This window comes from Myotis lucifugus, unplaced genomic scaffold (genome assembly GCF_000147115.1).
Source record: "Myotis lucifugus unplaced genomic scaffold, Myoluc2.0 scaffold_17, whole genome shotgun sequence".
Taxonomy (NCBI): Eukaryota; Metazoa; Chordata; class Mammalia; order Chiroptera; family Vespertilionidae; genus Myotis; species Myotis lucifugus.
In genome coordinates this window covers 821475-838644 of record NW_005871065.1, presented here as the reverse complement: position 1 = coordinate 838644, position 17170 = coordinate 821475, and positions in this window count along the sequence as shown.

Genomic DNA, 17170 nt, shown 5'->3' with positions numbered 1-17170 from the left:
TACAAATTGCTTTCCTGTCTGAGATCATTGATCAAAAGTGGGCTGCTGCCATGTCCCTGGTGGTCATCACATGCTTAGAACACTAAAAAGACCTCCTACTAAGCAGAGACTTCTTTGTTCCCACCACCTGGTAATAATAGCAACCGCACATCATGCTTATTTTCCCTGGTTTCTTTTTGCTGCTGTTCTCAGTGTTGTTTATAATGTGGGTTTAATTAGTTTCCTGACCCTTCTAGGAAGAGGCTGTTTTGATAATACTTTGATTATCAAAAATAGAATTGCAGCAGCACAAGTCCAGATCGGCAAGACACTGCTTTTCAACTCAGAGAATTCTTTCCTGCCATAATTTTTTCTGGTTTTAGAGAAGCTACAGCATCATTGGACAATTTCTTTTTATTTGCAGAGAGATCAATTCAGCCTGGGAAAGTAAAACAGAAAATTTCTATTTTCTGTCTCATTCTTTTGTTTTAGCAAAGAGTTTACTCACCTTTTGACTCAGCATGGTAGTAGGTGACAGAATGTTCCCAATATGGATTATTGCCCCGAAGCCAAACAATTGTCTATAAAAGAACCAAGAAAGGAAATAACTGAACCTGGGGTCTCAGTTTTACTTGATGATCCCATCAGGGTCATTGTCTTTAGATAGAAAGAATGAACATGATGATTCTGGTATTGTCTAGCTCTGTACCACTCAATAATCTAAAAGGGAGCTAGGGTAAAAAAACAAACAAATAAACAAAAAAACAGGATAGATGATAAAATAAAAGAATTTAGCTTTTTAATCTATATAACAGAAATATAATGGGGAAAATGTATGATAAACAACTCTTGTCAAAGTAATACCATGTTAGCTATGAGTTGAATCTGATGACCCCAAAGAAAATCTGAGTAATCATTTAACTTCCATGTATTTAAAATGTGGGATGAATTCCTGTGAACTGAAAAATCATCCTAAATGGAGACACAAATGTACTGGCAGAACTAGACCATAAGGGTCCTATTTACTTTAAGACTTCATGATGTAGATTTTATGTAAACTTTGAGTTCATAAATGTAGCACTTAAAAATTAACTATATTTTCTACAAATCATAAAAGCATTAAGGCGAATAAAATTGGGGGGGAAATGATGACTCTGGGTAAAAGATCTCAGATAATGTAGAGGAGCTCTGCTGTTTATTTTTACCCTAAATCAAAAGAGCTTAGCATTAGATTTTTACTTTGTAATGTACCAATTGACAGAGAGATTTCAAGTAAGACATTATTCATTCTCTGCGGATATTTTCTTAGTGCTCAAGTAACCATGTTTTCGGTAGCAAGAATTGTTCAGAATGGAAATAGTTGTTTTTGTTTTTATTTCTTAGGGATAAAAGCATTTGGAAATAAAGGGTAGGACATGTTGACTGCTCCTGAGTAAAAGCCAATGTTTTGGAAATGACCAATCAAGGGATCTGATTTCGCACCATCATTTATAGATATCTGCAGAGATGCTCATAGGAAAAGATCATCTCCTGAGAATGGACTTCAGTAAATGAAAAACAAGAATAATGGTATAAAACAATGTGTTACTGGGGAAGAGAAGGCACAAGGCCAAGGAAACGGGGCAGCTTCCTTTCATAAACCATCAAAAAATTAAGAGCAATTAGGTTTCAAGACTTTAGCTTAATTAGAACAATTTTCAGATAAAAAATATACTGAGAAATTAGCTTGGCTTAGTTTAGGAAGTTAATAACTGGTTAGTTGTTGGCCAATGTCATACATGTAGGGACCATGGAGCTGTGCTAAGAGTTATATAAGCAGTACCTTATTTCATTTACCAATCACACTCTAGACATGGTTCTAACAGGAAGCTTACATTCAAGTAAGGAAGACAAACAATAAAAGGTAAGTGAATAGAGTATATTCAGATAATTCTAAGTGAGGCGATAAAGAATCATGTGATAAGGAGTAACTTGAGGGAAGAGGTTAATGTCTTGGGGGACGTCTCTGGGCATAGGTGACATTTTGGGCTGAGATCTAAAACAGCCAGCTGGGTAGAGGGCCAGGAGGAAGAGCATTTCCAGACAAGGGCCCCGAGTTAGGAAAGAATGTGATGTTTTCCAGCAATGAAAGGAGGAAGACTGCTCTTCCTCAGCATGGCAGTGGGGAATTTGGTTGGGAAGTGGGGCAGGGGCCAGGATATGTAGTGTTTAATGGACCATAGCTAATCTGTATTTTATGCCAAATGCAATGGAAATCCTTTGATGATCTGGTTTATATATATTTTTAAATATATTTTATTGATTTTTTTACAGAGTGGAAGGGAGAGAGATAGTTAGAAACATCGATGAGAGAGAAACATCGATCAGCCGCCTCCTGCACGGCTCCTACTGGGGATGTGCCCGCAACCAAGGTACATGCCCTTGGCCGGAATCGAACCTGGGACCTTTCAGTCCGCAGGCCGATGCTCTATCCACTGAGCCAAACCGGTTTCGGCGTGGTTTATATTTTTAACAACCAGTTTTGGCTGCTCGGAGGAGAAGAAAGGGTCACTGAAAACAGTCAGGGGGCTGTTGCAATATTCCAGTTGGAAAATGGTGGTGGCTTGGACTAGAGCAGGGACAAATACAGAAGAAAAGAAGAGGACAGATTTGAGATAATTTTAGAGGTAGAAGCACAAGGTCCCCCTTCCTTCTTTCTTTCCTGTTTTCCCTTGTCCATCTCAGCAATATCCTTTGCCTCACTATGGCAGTTTGTACTACTTTTTCACATTTTTAATTTAATTTTTTGAAAGGTGGCAGTAGAGCACAATGGATAAGAGTGGTGCTCTGCTGTCTTAGACTGTGGGGATGTGGGCAGGTAGCTTGGCCTCTCTGTACTTCAGTTGAATGGAAATGAAAAATAATAGTGCCTGTTTCATGTTATTGTGAAGCTTAAATGGGTTGTTACATGAAGAGCCCTTGGAACAGTAATTAGCAAATGTGGGATCTCAATAATGGTTAATTATGGCTACAATCAGCACAATAAGATGTTCTGTATATGGCTTGTCTATTACCACTCTTTGACAAGTGTAATATTGGCTTATTTCGGATATTCTTAGAGCATCTTGGACAACATGGATTTTCAAATTAAATCAAAGTTATATTTGTATTTCAAAATAATGTGGAAGGCCTACATTGCAGAACACACAAATGTGAGCAGGGATACTTCTTCCATTAAACAGGAGGGAATGCAGAGAAAAATGGGTACCTAGGCAGGCCAGTTGGTAGATGTGATGGTGGGAAAATATTCATCTTAAAATAATCTTTCAGCAAACATCTATTAAGTTCTCACTGTGTGCCAGGCATTATATTATGCACAATTTTGAATGGGGTACATTTACTGGTAATAAGGTACGAGGGGGGCAACATAGAGGTGTGAAGCTGAGATAAGATGAAAGCAAAGATCGCTGGGTGGGAAGGTCAGAAAACTTGGACCCAAGGTGTTAGATGGGTCAACAGAGGTTATTAAAACCGCTGAAAGGGATGATGGGAAAGGGATAGAAGGGAAGGAAGTGAACCTGAAGCTCAGACTCAAATGTCTTTCAAGCCCTGATCAGGAGCGAAGCAACCCCATGAAAGCCTGTTTCTCAGCCCCAGCTGACTGTTGCACAGCAGGACTGTGGACTCAGCATTGCCAAAGTTTATGTGTTTTTTTCCAGACAAGCCAGACATTTGGATCTATTTTATGTAAATTTTCCTAAGTTTAAACGTTGGCAACTGTTTTAATTTTGCAAAGATACTGGGCATCCCAGACAAAACATATTTTGAGGCCAGAGTTGGCCCACAGACTTCCAGTTTGCTGCCACTGAGCTGAAGCCTTCGCTGGGTGGTGGGGAAGGCATCCATTTGGCCATGTGTGGAGTTGGGAGAAGCAAGAGGGGAAGTAGGATGATAAGTTAGGAAGTGATTGAAATACTTCAAGTTAGAAGGGATGGTGGCTTATACTACTAAGGGGAGCAATGGCGGTGATGAGAAATGGTCAGATTTAGGGAATATTTGAAGGAAGAACTAACATAACTTGCTTATGCATTAGGGGTGAGGTGTGGAATAAAAGGAGGAATCAAAGCTGATTCCTAGGTTTTGATCTTAGTAATAGTGAGTAGTGGCATTATTCATTGAAATGGGGGAAATTCAGGGAGGAGTGAGTTCTTTTGGGATATACTATGTTTATAGGATGTTATAGGGCTATGCCTAACACAAGAAATATTTGCTTACTTTAGTATATAGAGTATGAAGCCACCCTCCATTAGTATTTCATGTAACTCTAGGGAAGTTAGTTACCTCGTTCACAAAGACTTAAGCTTACTCATCATGCCACCGTGGCTTCATCCAGAAGGTCATCCAGAAGAATGTCCAGTCTAATTAGCATATTATGCTTTTATTATAATAGATTCTACTTAACAATATCTGAACCCTTTCTCTGTTCACTACCAACTCCTTGTTGTGCCTGATTAATATGAATTCTGGGCATATTTGAAACTTCTCTAAGTTTGGGTACCCAACAGATTTTTTAAAAAAATATGTTTTTATTGATTTCAGAGAGGGAGAGAGAGATGATAGAAACATCAATGACGAGAGAGAATCATTGATCGGCTGCCTCCTGTACACCCCACACTGGGGATCAAGCCCGCAACCCAGGCATATGCCCTGACCAGGAATCAAACTGTGACCTCCTGGTTTGTAGGGCGGCACTCAACAACTGAGCCACGCCTGCCGGGCTGCACTAAATTCCAAAATGTATGCACTCGGTTATTAGTGTATAGAGACGGCTGGCTGTTTGTTCTCCTCAGTAATTGGCACATTGTGTCCATAGCCTGATGGCAGCTGGCGTCACCACTCTGCTCACAAGGTGGAGGTTTTCTGTAAACCAAGACTGCAACTGACCACATCACCTCCCACCCGTACCTCTCAGTTATGGATCAAGTCCCATAGTACAGATTGAGTCAATATGGGACTAGATATTTACTAAGTCCATTGGGTGTTTTTTTTTAATATTTCTCTATAGTAAAGCACTTGTTTGAATTTTCAAAGTAAGGAATTTGTTTCTTAACCCAAAGATCACACACAAAAGTGACTTCGTATCCTAAATCTACTTCTGATTTAGAAAGTACTGCAATCTTAGACTATTGTTCTAATTGGAGAACAACAACAAAAAATTAGTTCCTCAGGCGGATGTGAGAACGCCCCAACAACCATTACTGTGGAAGCCCTTTATTAACTCTTATATAAAGTACTTTAAAATATAGCAAATGTTAAACAAGTGAGAAACCACAACTTGTTTTTCAAACCCAAATTGTGAACTGCTCATGTTCTCTAAATTCTGTAATGAAAAGAAAATCAGTCGATAGAAAAGTCTCACTTTAACGTATTGTTCTATGTGCTATTCTTCTTTGTGCTGCCTCCTCTTTAAAGCTACAAGTCCCTGAAATAACTCAAGCAAAGCATACAAGGAACATCACAGGACCCAACCTGATGGGGCATGACTACCCCAGCACACCTGAGGCAAGTCTGTTAAAAGGTCCCCTCCCTTTTTGCATCTGCAGTTATTTTCAAACACAAATAATTTAAGTTAAATTGGTCACTTGTGAGTTGAATTCAGCACTGACTCTCATTTTGATTGAACAAGGGGTCATCTTCCAGTGAAATTATATATATATATATATTTTTTTCTTTATTGATTAAGGTATTACATATGTGTCCTTTTCCCCCCTTGCTCCCCCACCCCCACCCCCACTCATGCCCTCACCCCCCTGTTGTCTGTGTCCATTGGTTAGGCTTATATGCATGCATACAAGTCCTTTGGTTGATCTCTCCCCCTTACCCCCACCCTCCCCTACCTTCCCACTGAGGTTTGACGGTATGATCGATGCTTCTCTGTCTCTGGATCTGTTTTTGTTCATCAGTTTATGTTGTTCATTATATTCCATAAATGAGTGAGATCATGTGATATTTATCTTTCTCTGACTGGCTTATTTTGCTTAACATAATGCTTTCTAGTTCCATCCATGCTGTTGCAAATGGTAAGAACTCCTTCTTTTTTTACCCCAGCGTAGTATTCCATTGTGTAGATGTACCACAGTTTTTTAATCCACTCATCTGCTGCTGGGCACTTAGGCTGTTTTCAAATCTTAGCTATGGTGACTTGTGCTGCTATGAACATAGGGGTGCATATATCCTTTCTGATTGGTGTTTCTAGTTCCTTGGGATATATTCCTAGGAGTGGGATCACTGGGTCAAATGGGAGTTCCATTTTTAGTTTTTTGAGGAAACTCCATACTGTTCTCCACAGTGGCTGCACCAGTCTGCATTCCCACTAGCAGTGCATGCGGGTTCCTTTTCCTCCGTATCCTTGCCATCACCTGTCGTTTGTTGATTTGTTGATGATAGCCATTCTGACAGGTGTGAGATGGTACCAAATAGATTTGATAAGCATTGGTCTTTTCCTGGTCCTTGGATTCTTATTTCCTGTAGACATGGCTCTCAGAGGTACTGCTTTTATCTGGAGGTTATTTATGTTTTGCTTTGGGAATGAGAGTTATGCACCGTGACTGTAATGCTTTGAGCAGTCAGTGTTCTAAAAAATGAAGAGCTTTTAGAAGATCTGTGGCTATTCAAGTGGGAGCTATACATCAGAGACACTGAAGCAGAACAGATGAGACTAAGGCACAGTTAATGTAAATGGGAAGACAGGCTACTCAGAGAATTTCAGGAGCTGGAGGCTAGCACACAGGGCTACATAGTGGGTCATTAGACTATGAGGGAACAACAGTGTATCTAAATTAAAGTACTAGATCTGGAGCTTAGAAAAGAAAGATCTGTAATTTTCTGAAGACCTACCTTGCTGAGAAAGACCTCAGTTTGGGCTTGAAAGTAGAGAGAGCCAATGAGAAAGTATGATTACATCAAGAGTGGGGCCCAAAGGTGGGGCCTTGTGAATGGAAGGCAGTGAAACAGAAAGTATATGAATGAGTTTGTGTTCAAGCTAATTGAATTATGCAAGGCCTATAGCAAACCTAACCTCTATGTCATCCATGTCTCCGGGAATACCATTAAAGTCTAGAAAGATTAGAGCAAATGCTCATCAGAGGACTTATGGAAATTTTCACCACGCCCTATACATTTCTGCAGTTTCTCAGGACACTTACATTCTTATAATGCCCTTTGATTTTAAGTTCTTGCTACTGCGAAAAGAGTAATTCAATAAAGCAGCCATAAAGGATCATTGACTCTGGAGTCAGACTACCTAGTTCTAATTTTCACCCACCACTAACTAACTGTGTCCTTGGGAAAACTACTTACTTTATCTGTGCCTCCATTTACTTGTTTGAAAAATGAGGTCCTCATAGGATTGTACTGAAGACTAAACACATCAATATATGTAGAATTCTTAAAGCTCTGCCTTCTGCATGTGATTACTCAGTTTGTGATGCCATCTTACTTGTGTTTGATTTAATGCCTTTTTCTTGTTTTTCACCAAAACCCACTCCCACAAGGTCTCTGAGTATGTAACAGGCTTTATAGGAGCAGTACTGCCCAATAGAAACATAGTGTGAACTAGATATATAACTTTAAGTTTATAGTGGACACATTTTTTAAAATGATAAATTTTAATATATATTTTATTTAACCAATATGTCCAAAATACCAATATAATCAATTGTGATCAATGAGATGTAATTATTAATGATTTCTTTTACTTCTTAATTATACGAAGTCTTCAAAATCCAGTGTGTATTTTACACTGAGAGCACATCTCAATTTTTTCAAGTCACATTTCAAGTACTTAATGGCCGCCTATAGTTAGTGGCTGCCATATTGGACAATGCAAGTCTAGAGTGTCAGATGAGTTATGTTTAATTGTTAGATATTTTTATTTCCAGAAGTCTTTTCCCTGAGGAATTTTTAAAGGCCCTGGCATTCAGTAGGACATCTGACTGGTTTCTTTTTCTTCTATTCTCTTTGTTGCCAGGAGCAAAAGAGAAATAAATCAGATGGAAACAAATTCATCCATTGATTACAGGCCTGAGCTCAGATCCCAGTCTCTTCCTGAAATACAGGCAGTTCTTTAACATGCAGTTCTTTAACATACATACACACACACACACACACACACACACACACACACTGAGTGGCCAGATTATTATGACCACCACATCAGTACTTCATTGACACTTCCAAAAATACTGAATATTGAAAACTTCCTAAGCAAATACTTTCCAGGTTTTATTATTATTTGCATAACTAATTCACTTCATTGTACTGATGGGGTGGTCATAATAATCTGGCTGGTCATAATAATCTGGCCACTCAGTGTATATATTTATTGATTTCAGAGAGGCAGGGAGAGGGAGAGAGAGAGAGAGAGAGAAACATCAATGATGAGAGAGAACCATTGATTGGCTGCCTCCTGCACGACCCCACTGGGGATCAAGCCCGCAACCTGGGCATGTGTCCCGACTGAGACCTCCTGGTTACACCATTGAGCCACGCCGGCCAGGCTATAGACAGTTCTTGATTTTCACATGTCTGTGTTACTCAAACATGTGCATATCAGAATTGTATACTCACTTTGTACATTTTTTTGGTAACTGAGCTAGGACACATATAGTGCTTTAAAGACCAACCTTCTTGTAGTCCCTATGTAGTGAGTGGGTAGGAACAATTATTCTGTTATTTCAGTTATGTACTTATTATTTATGACCTGAGGCTACTGTGTACAGTTTAAAATATCTTGTTCCCATGTATTGATTTAATGTTCTTTGTACTGCCTGGGAAGCACTAGAAAAGGCATTCCAGTCCTCCCCCAAAAAGTTAATTTCTCCAAGTTTTAAGAAATGCTACTTTTTTTCTAGGGTGAACATGGCAGAAAGTTGCCCATCTAGTAGTAGGGAGTCCCATTTGGTCTTTAGGCTTGTCCATTTTACCATTCTTCTTATCAAAGGAAACCAGATGGTAGACCTAATTTAAAAATCTCTATTTTTATACTTGAGATAAAATTTTAAATACATAATCAATCAATTTATCAATCAAATTAACAATAAACTTTCATGAAGAGTTTTTGTGTTTAATGGGTTACCAGAAGATGAAATCAAAGTAATAGATTCTAGTGATCATATTAAATAGATCCTGATATAGCAATGCTAACTACATTTAAATGCATTTCATATCTAGAGGATTTATTGTTGTACCTACTCAGGAAATTCTTGTGGCCAACCTCATTTGTCTCCTTTGCTGAGAGAATTAATGATGGCCAGGAATGTTTTATACCAGTAACTACAATGAATCCAATGCTTTGACACATTTGTAGACCAATGGAAATTTATGGCCTCAGTAATGACCCTGAGAAATCCAAAATACCAATGTGCCTTTTGAATTATCAAAAGGAAATTAAATAGTATGCCTTATGTTTTTTTTATAAGTAAGAGTTTGAGATTTTATAGTTCTTTAAAAATTTCTAATCCATGTATCTAGTCCATATTATAACTCTTTGGAATGAATAGTTGAACAACTACATCATTCCATTCTGTTACCATAATATATAACCAAGTTTATTATGAAAATAAGAAGATTAACAATAAGAGAGGTTTCCCATACTGTCATTATTATAAACAAAGTAAAATATACTTCAATAAGATTTATAATTGAGGATTTTTGGAGAAAATATTTTTAGGGGAAGCATTATTCTTTTGTTATGATCATTATCTATCAACTTAGTCTTGTTTTTCTTACACATTCATCTGAGCCTCAAAAGTGAAAGAAACCAATTGAGATAAAGAGGATAATGAGGCCCACTGTGCTCTGACATTTTACCTACTTGACATACAAACTGAATCTATAAAATAATACATTTTTTCCCTTTCATTTTCCTTGCTTTTCTGATCTTCACTATGCAAACAATGCCTAATCAATAGGTAGCTCTCATTTCTCTTCTGGGCAAAGGTCCTCCATTCCCAACTGGCCAATGGACATTTGCATTTCACATTAAAACCAGGCATGCCTACGGTTATATTTGCATTCTTGCAAATTCACATTTCAGTGGTAACATTCTCCAGTGGCTCAGTGGTTGAGTGTTGACCCACAAACCAGGAGGTCACAGCTCCATTCTCAGTCAGGTCACATGCCCAGGCTGTGGGATTGATCCCCAGTAGGGGGTGTGCAGGAGGCAGCTGATCAATGATTCTCCCTCATCATTGATGTTTCTATCTCTCCCTCTCCCTTCCTCTCTGAAATCAATAAAAATCTATTTTAAAACATAGTACAAGTGACAGGGAAGAATAGCTATTATATCCCAAATAGATATATCCCAAATAGCTAGCTCTCTCAAGGCTGGAACTATTTGCTCCAGATCAAGGTGCTGTCTCCGATCTAGAGTATGCTTTCCATACGCATGGAGAGGGAGAGAGAAATAGAAACATCAACTATGAAAGAGAATCATTGATTGGCTGCCTCCTGCACACCCCCTACTGGGGATCAAGCCCACAACTCTGGCTTGTGCCCCAACCAGGAATCAAACTGTGACCTACTGGTTCATTGATTGATGCTCAACCACTGAGCCATGCCGGCCGGGCCTGTGCAAATTTCTTTAGCTCTGCAATGACAATAACAATATTTCTGACTTCATAGGCTTGTTACTGGGCTCCCATAGAAGCTGAATCCTGACTGCGGAAATATGGAGCCTGACAAGATGACTATGTTACCCAAAAACACATTATTAACTATCAGCACATTATTTTAGCTGATGAAGCATAAAATTAGAAAGGATCAGAAACAGTCTATTATAAAATGAGAATGACTAATATATATTAGACCTCAGGAGGTCCAGAGGCACAAGGAAACTGCATAAGCAGTGGTTCACGCTCATATGCTTCTATTGCTTTGCTGCCTCTTTCTCAATTTATACCTTTGCCCTGGCAGAGAATTTCTGTGACTAATTCATGGAAGAGGGAAAAAGAATGTGGGCTTGGGCTAATGTATCTGCAATATACTTGCAGCAGGCAGGAGTGGATGTGTTGTATTACATCTTTACTTAAGAGAGGCTCCAAAAAACAGTGGTGAAAGTATATATATCATGCCAATAGGCAGAACTTTAGGTGAGACTGGTTGCTCAGTTGTATGGAAAGAGACAGCCTCAGTCATAGAACTACTCTGATTTGTGGATAGGGGCCAATAGACTGTCCAGGTGATCAGGCACTTAGAGGCATAACTGGAAACTTTAAGATAAGGAAAGACATGTATATGGACCTTTTTGAAGGGCTTACTCCTCTTTCTGGAATGTTCTTTCATCATCTTCACAAGACTTCTTATCTTTCAGAAGGACTATGTTTAGAACCCAGGGGGTTCTCTTAAATGCCTGTTAGCACTCCCTTGTCTAATAATTCTGCTTAATGAAAAATAGCAACAATTCCAAAATGACAAGATCACCAAATAGTTAGATCCTACAGGTCATCCTTTATACAAAAATTCCATGTGACTGAAGTGTTTGCAGACTGTAAAGAAAACTTGAACTTGGTAGTAGATGAAGGCAACTTAGGCCTCTTTACCCAAAAAAGTATATATTTTTTATTGATTTCAGAGAGGAAGGGAGAGAGAGAGGGAGAGAGAGAGAAAGAGAAAGAATAATCAATGATGAGAAAGAATCATTGATTGGCTACTTCCTGCAGGCCCCTCACTGGGAATCGAGCCTGTAACCCGGGATGTGCCCTGACCAGTAATCAAACCATGACCTCTGGGTTCATAGGCCGATGCTCGACCACTGAGCTACACTGGCTTGGCCGTAGAAGTTCTTAAACTGAATGAAGGACAAGAGTAGATGAAGAGCAAAAGCAGTGGACTTTGATGAGTGTCATTTACTTGTTCTTCAAAATCCACACCCTATTGTCCCCTAAGAACCTGACCTGTCTAGATTATATCCTTAGCCTGAAAAGTAACCAACATAGTCTAAAACCATTGTTTTATTCACCATATCAACAATGGTTTTAGACTATGTTGGTTACAAAGTTGCCACTCTATGAAGATGTCTTTGTTGTCTCAGCTCAAGGACCACAGGTCCAGATTAGTTGTGGTGGAGCAGCTGAGGTCCATGTCCATGTCCATCCAGCAGCAGTGGGTGCATCTAGTGGCAGTGAAGGTCAGGTACTATGATGGTGTCTTAGGGCAGGACTGGTGAGTAGCTGTGTCTGGTGGTGATGTCCTGGATTCTTCTTCTTGATGCTTAGCCTTCAGAGCTTCCTTGGTTCCAGCCTAATTTCTCAACCTGCTCCTCCAGCTTTCTATCAATTCTCTGAGCTTCTAAATATCTTTCAAATTGGATTCAATAAATCCATTTTCAAAAACATTCAGACTGGCCGATACAGTTTATATTCTAGGGGATGGAAGAGCAGTCAATAAACAAACAAATAAGCAAAAGAAATATCAAAATGTGATAATCATATATATAATATTGAAACAGGTTTATTGAGAGGTTATTTTATATCTGGTGTTCTGGGAAGAACTCAGTGTAGAGATGACATTTAAGATAAGATGACCTGAAAGATAAGAAGGAACCAGCCATGCAAAGAGTATGAGAAAGAACATTCCATAATGAAGAAGCAGCTACTGCAAGGATCTGAAGATGGGGAAAAATCAACATGTTCGAGGGGCCAAAGATAAAGTAATAGGATCAGGGAAACAAGAGACAGTAGGGAGGGAAGAGTTATACAGCTTTATAGGCCATGGTTAAGAGTTATTCTAAGTGTTCTGAGAAACCATTGGAGGGCTTTAGTGGGAGAGTGATGTGATGGCATTTACATTTTAAGAGCTATCAGTTGGACTACTGTGGAGAATGGATTAAAGGAGAGAAACAGTGGAGACAAGGAGACTGTGAATTAGGGTCATAGCCTAATGATCTCTACTCAGAAGGTTCAAGGAACTTTAATGAAGGAAGTTTTTACAGAGGAAGGGGAGGTTAAGAGAACACACAAGGGATATTAAGGCACCCAAAGACTGGCAATAGCTAAAAGCTTCAGGTTTCCCGTAGGCCTGAAGAAGAAATGAGAAGAAATCATGTAAGCAGAGCCCCATGAGAGTCAGAGCTGTGAGAAGGATTTGCTCCACAGAGACTAATAACAAGGAAGGATGGAGAGGGAAAGAAACACCTTGATTTTTTTCTACTTCCTGATTTCCTGTTGGTGCCGCTCTTCTGCCAAGGTGCCGCTCTTCTGCCAAATTCAACCAGAAATGGCGCAGTGAGAAGAGTCAGACTTCTGGGGCACAGAGCAGGTCATAGAAGGACTGAGTCTGGAGGTGGTAGAGATGGTAGATAGAAAATAACTAGTCCAGAGTCCAACTGGGGGAGGGGAGACATTGTAATAGTCCAAATGAGAATAGTGGTGGTTTATTTTATGGATTTTTAGTGTAAATAAAGAGACCTGAATGAATTTAAGATATTCTCTGGAGATAGAAATAGTGGGACCTGCTCACTGATTGGATATGAGTAGGTAAGGGAAAGGAAGAAAAAAAAACATGACCAATCAATACTGCTTCACTATGAAACATGAGTGAGACAGAGTTTGTGGTAAATTAAGACCTAAAAGAGTTTCCCTATATATCCCATAGCAGAGGTGCTCTCTGGGGGGTTTAGAATATGAATGCTTGAGCGGGAGGCACCAAATATCCAATCACTATTTATTAGGAAGTACATTAGCCCAGTGGTAAAGTGTGTGTTTCAGGGCCTGTACAGCTTCTTCCAGAGAGGAATTAAAGATACTCTGAGAGGAATTAAAGATACTCAATCATTTTGTCATAATTGTTTTGTATGTTTCTCTTACTAACGGTGCCCCCCCCTTTATCAGCTGATCGAGGGCAGGGGCTTGGTCTTGTTTATCATTTTCTACCCAGTTCTTAACCCATTATAAGGGCAAACATAGAGTAGTAATGGAATAAATGTTTGCTAAACTATCCCAAGTTGACTTTTAATTACCATCATTAGCATCATTATCAGCATCATCACCACCAAAATGTTCTTATCTAGTTATAAAGGCAAGTAGTAAATACCATTTAAATACTATTTTCTCTTTTTTCTTATTTATATTTTCTCCTTTTCCTTTATTTTCATTTTGTGTCACTTCTTTTTATTGTTGCTTTTTTGGTGTCACTTCTTAGTTATAAATATTATTGAATGCAGCAGAAGAGAATCAACTATTAGATGTCAGAGTTGGTTTTTCCCTTTTCAGGACATATATTTGTTTTGCTGTTTTACTTTCTTCTTTTGACTAAGAAGATAAAAAGCGATAATAATGGGAAGAGGGAGAAAACGCAGTGGGGTTGAGGTACAGTCTGAATGAAGGCAGGCATATAAAGGAGAAAAGTGAGGAAGGGAAAGGAGAGCTGGGACTAAGAGACAAGGATGAGAATAAAAGCAGCCTAAGAGAAGACAAGAGGGCACAGCAAAGCCAAATAGTGTGAACCTCCTCCCCTCTGTCTTTCACTGCCTCCCATGACTCTGTTCCCATTGCTGCTAGTCTACATACATACTCACCCCACAAACACAACTTAAACACAAAAATCTGTAATGGAAAAGATTCTCGTGTGTGTGCAGGTGGCATATCTGGATGAAACAACTAAGTTAGAACTAATAGCTTTTCAATTTTGGTTTCATAGCTTCAATTTAAATTCTCCTGCTGTGCTTTGTAAGGTCTAAATATAGTCAGCATATCTGTTTCATAGCTTCTCAGTTATTAAGTGTAGATTTGTCTCCATGAGGCCATGTTACCAGCTGTGGCCCCTGGGCACCCTCGGGAGAGGTATATTTGGTGTACAGGGTACGTGGGAGTGGGAGAGTCACTAAAGATGTTATGGGGGTGAAGGTCTTATATAACTTGAACTCTTTTGGACCAAAGAGAAGTTCCCCACCCTTTATTTCCTACTGTAAAAAAATTTTTTAAAAAAGCATATTTACAATCCAGGAAATGATGTTAATGGATGTATTGCTTGGCATTCAGTTGTGGGGAAAAATACTCTACTCTAGTTATATAGCTAGAATAATTTATGTAGGAAAGTATTCTAGTGTATCAAATAGCTCACAGAATTGTTGGATGAGATGAAGCAACAAATTTCTCAGGAATGAATTCCAAAGCCACATGCAAAATGGGGCCTTTAAAAATACTGCTGCCTTTTCTGTGATCAAGTATCTATTGGTTTCAGCCCAAATCACCACAGTAGGGGACCCTGCAACCAGGAAGTTGTTGTTACTGATCCAGAGCTGCCAACACCACACCACCTCTTACAGTCTGTACCTATACCTGTAAAATGGATGCCGAATGTGCATCTGATGAAGATGGTGACTAAAAACCAGGACTTTTCCCAGCATGCCAGTGAAAAAACAAATGTCTCCACAATCTTGATTGGCAGCAGAATCAAAAGCAACAGCAAAAGTAGAGGAGGGAAGAAGAGTAGCATGTTTCTCCCTTTCAACTTTTAAACTTTCGGCAAGCTCACCTTATCTCCCAAACTAGATCACCTCCAGGTCTTGGCAGTGACTTCTTTCAATACATCACCCAAAGCATAGACAGCAGAATCAAAATAAACAAGAGGAATTACATCAAACAAAACACTTCTGTACAGCCAAGGAAATAATCAACAGAGTTAAAAAGGCAAGCTATGAAATAAAATATTTTCCAACTACATGTATGGTAGAGGGTCCATATCCAAAATATATAAGGAACACCTACAACTCAACAGTAAGAAGCAAGCAAGTAAACAAACAAATAAACCAAATAACTTAATTCAAAAATGGGTAAAGGACTTAATAGATATTTTTTCCAAAGACATACAAATAGCCCATAGATACATGAAAAAGTGCTGAACATTACTAATCATCAGGGAAATGCAGATCAAAACCACAATGACATATCACCTAATACCTATTCAGATGGCCATTGCAAAAAAAACACCACAGAAAATAACTAGTGTTGCTGAGGATATGGAGACATTAGAAACTTGTGCTTGTTGCTGGGAATATAAAATGCTGCAGCTGCTATGGAAAATAATATGGAAGTTCAACAATTCCATTTCTAGAAATGTAATGCAAGAGAATTAAAATCAGAATCTTGAAAAGATCTAACGTAGTTGAACTCATTGAAGAAAGTAGAATTGTGGATGCCAGGGACTGGAGGGAGGAGAAAATGGGGAGTTGCTGCTCAATGGGTATAAGGTTTCAGTCATGCAAGGTGAAAAAGCTGTAGAGATCTGCTATACAATATTGTTCTTACACTGTACTTATACTCTCTTAACAGTACTGTACTGTACACTTAAAAATTTGTTGAGATCTCATGTTAAGTATGTTTACCACAAAAAAAATGTATTAAGCATAGTCTATGTTCCAGGTAGTGCTAGATGATAAATAACCCAAGAGGAAAAAACCAACAAAAATGTGGTACCAGCCCTGGAAGAACTCTTATTATCTCATAGAAAAAGGTTGAAAATAAAAAAGAACCAGTACCAAGCTGCAGTGATGTAGGATGAATAATTCTAGTGATCAACTTTACAGCACGATAACTATAGTTAATACTATATTCAATACTGGAAATGTGCTAAGAGCATAAGCATGTGAGATGATATGCAAATTAGCTTGACTGCAGTAATCATTTCACTAAATATGTATATAAAACCATGTTGTGCACCTTTAATATATGCAATTTTTACTTTAAAATAAAATTTTAAAAATGAACCAAATAAAAATCTTAAAGTTGCTATTAAACACACACACACACACACACACACACACACACACACCAGAAACAAAATAGCTAAATCACCTTCAGAATCCTACATTCAAGTGACTGTGGGAAATACAGATTTTAATTTTCCAGTCTCTGTAGTAAATAAAAGAAGGTATGCTAGGAGGAGGCTGGAATGATATTGAAAACCAATCCACTATATCCATTACAGCACTTAAATTTCTGGTCTTCTCATTTGGTGCAGAGGTTATACAGGACACAAAATGAACTTACAAAGATGTATTCAGGTGGCAATTTAGAGTGTGATGGAGAGGGAAAAGCAGGGGACTAGGAATAAGACCTGGTACTCATTATTTTGTGGCCCAGGCCTCAGCTTGCCCATCTGTTAAAGATCATAAACAATATCTTGTATGTGTGTGTATATTTATATATCTATT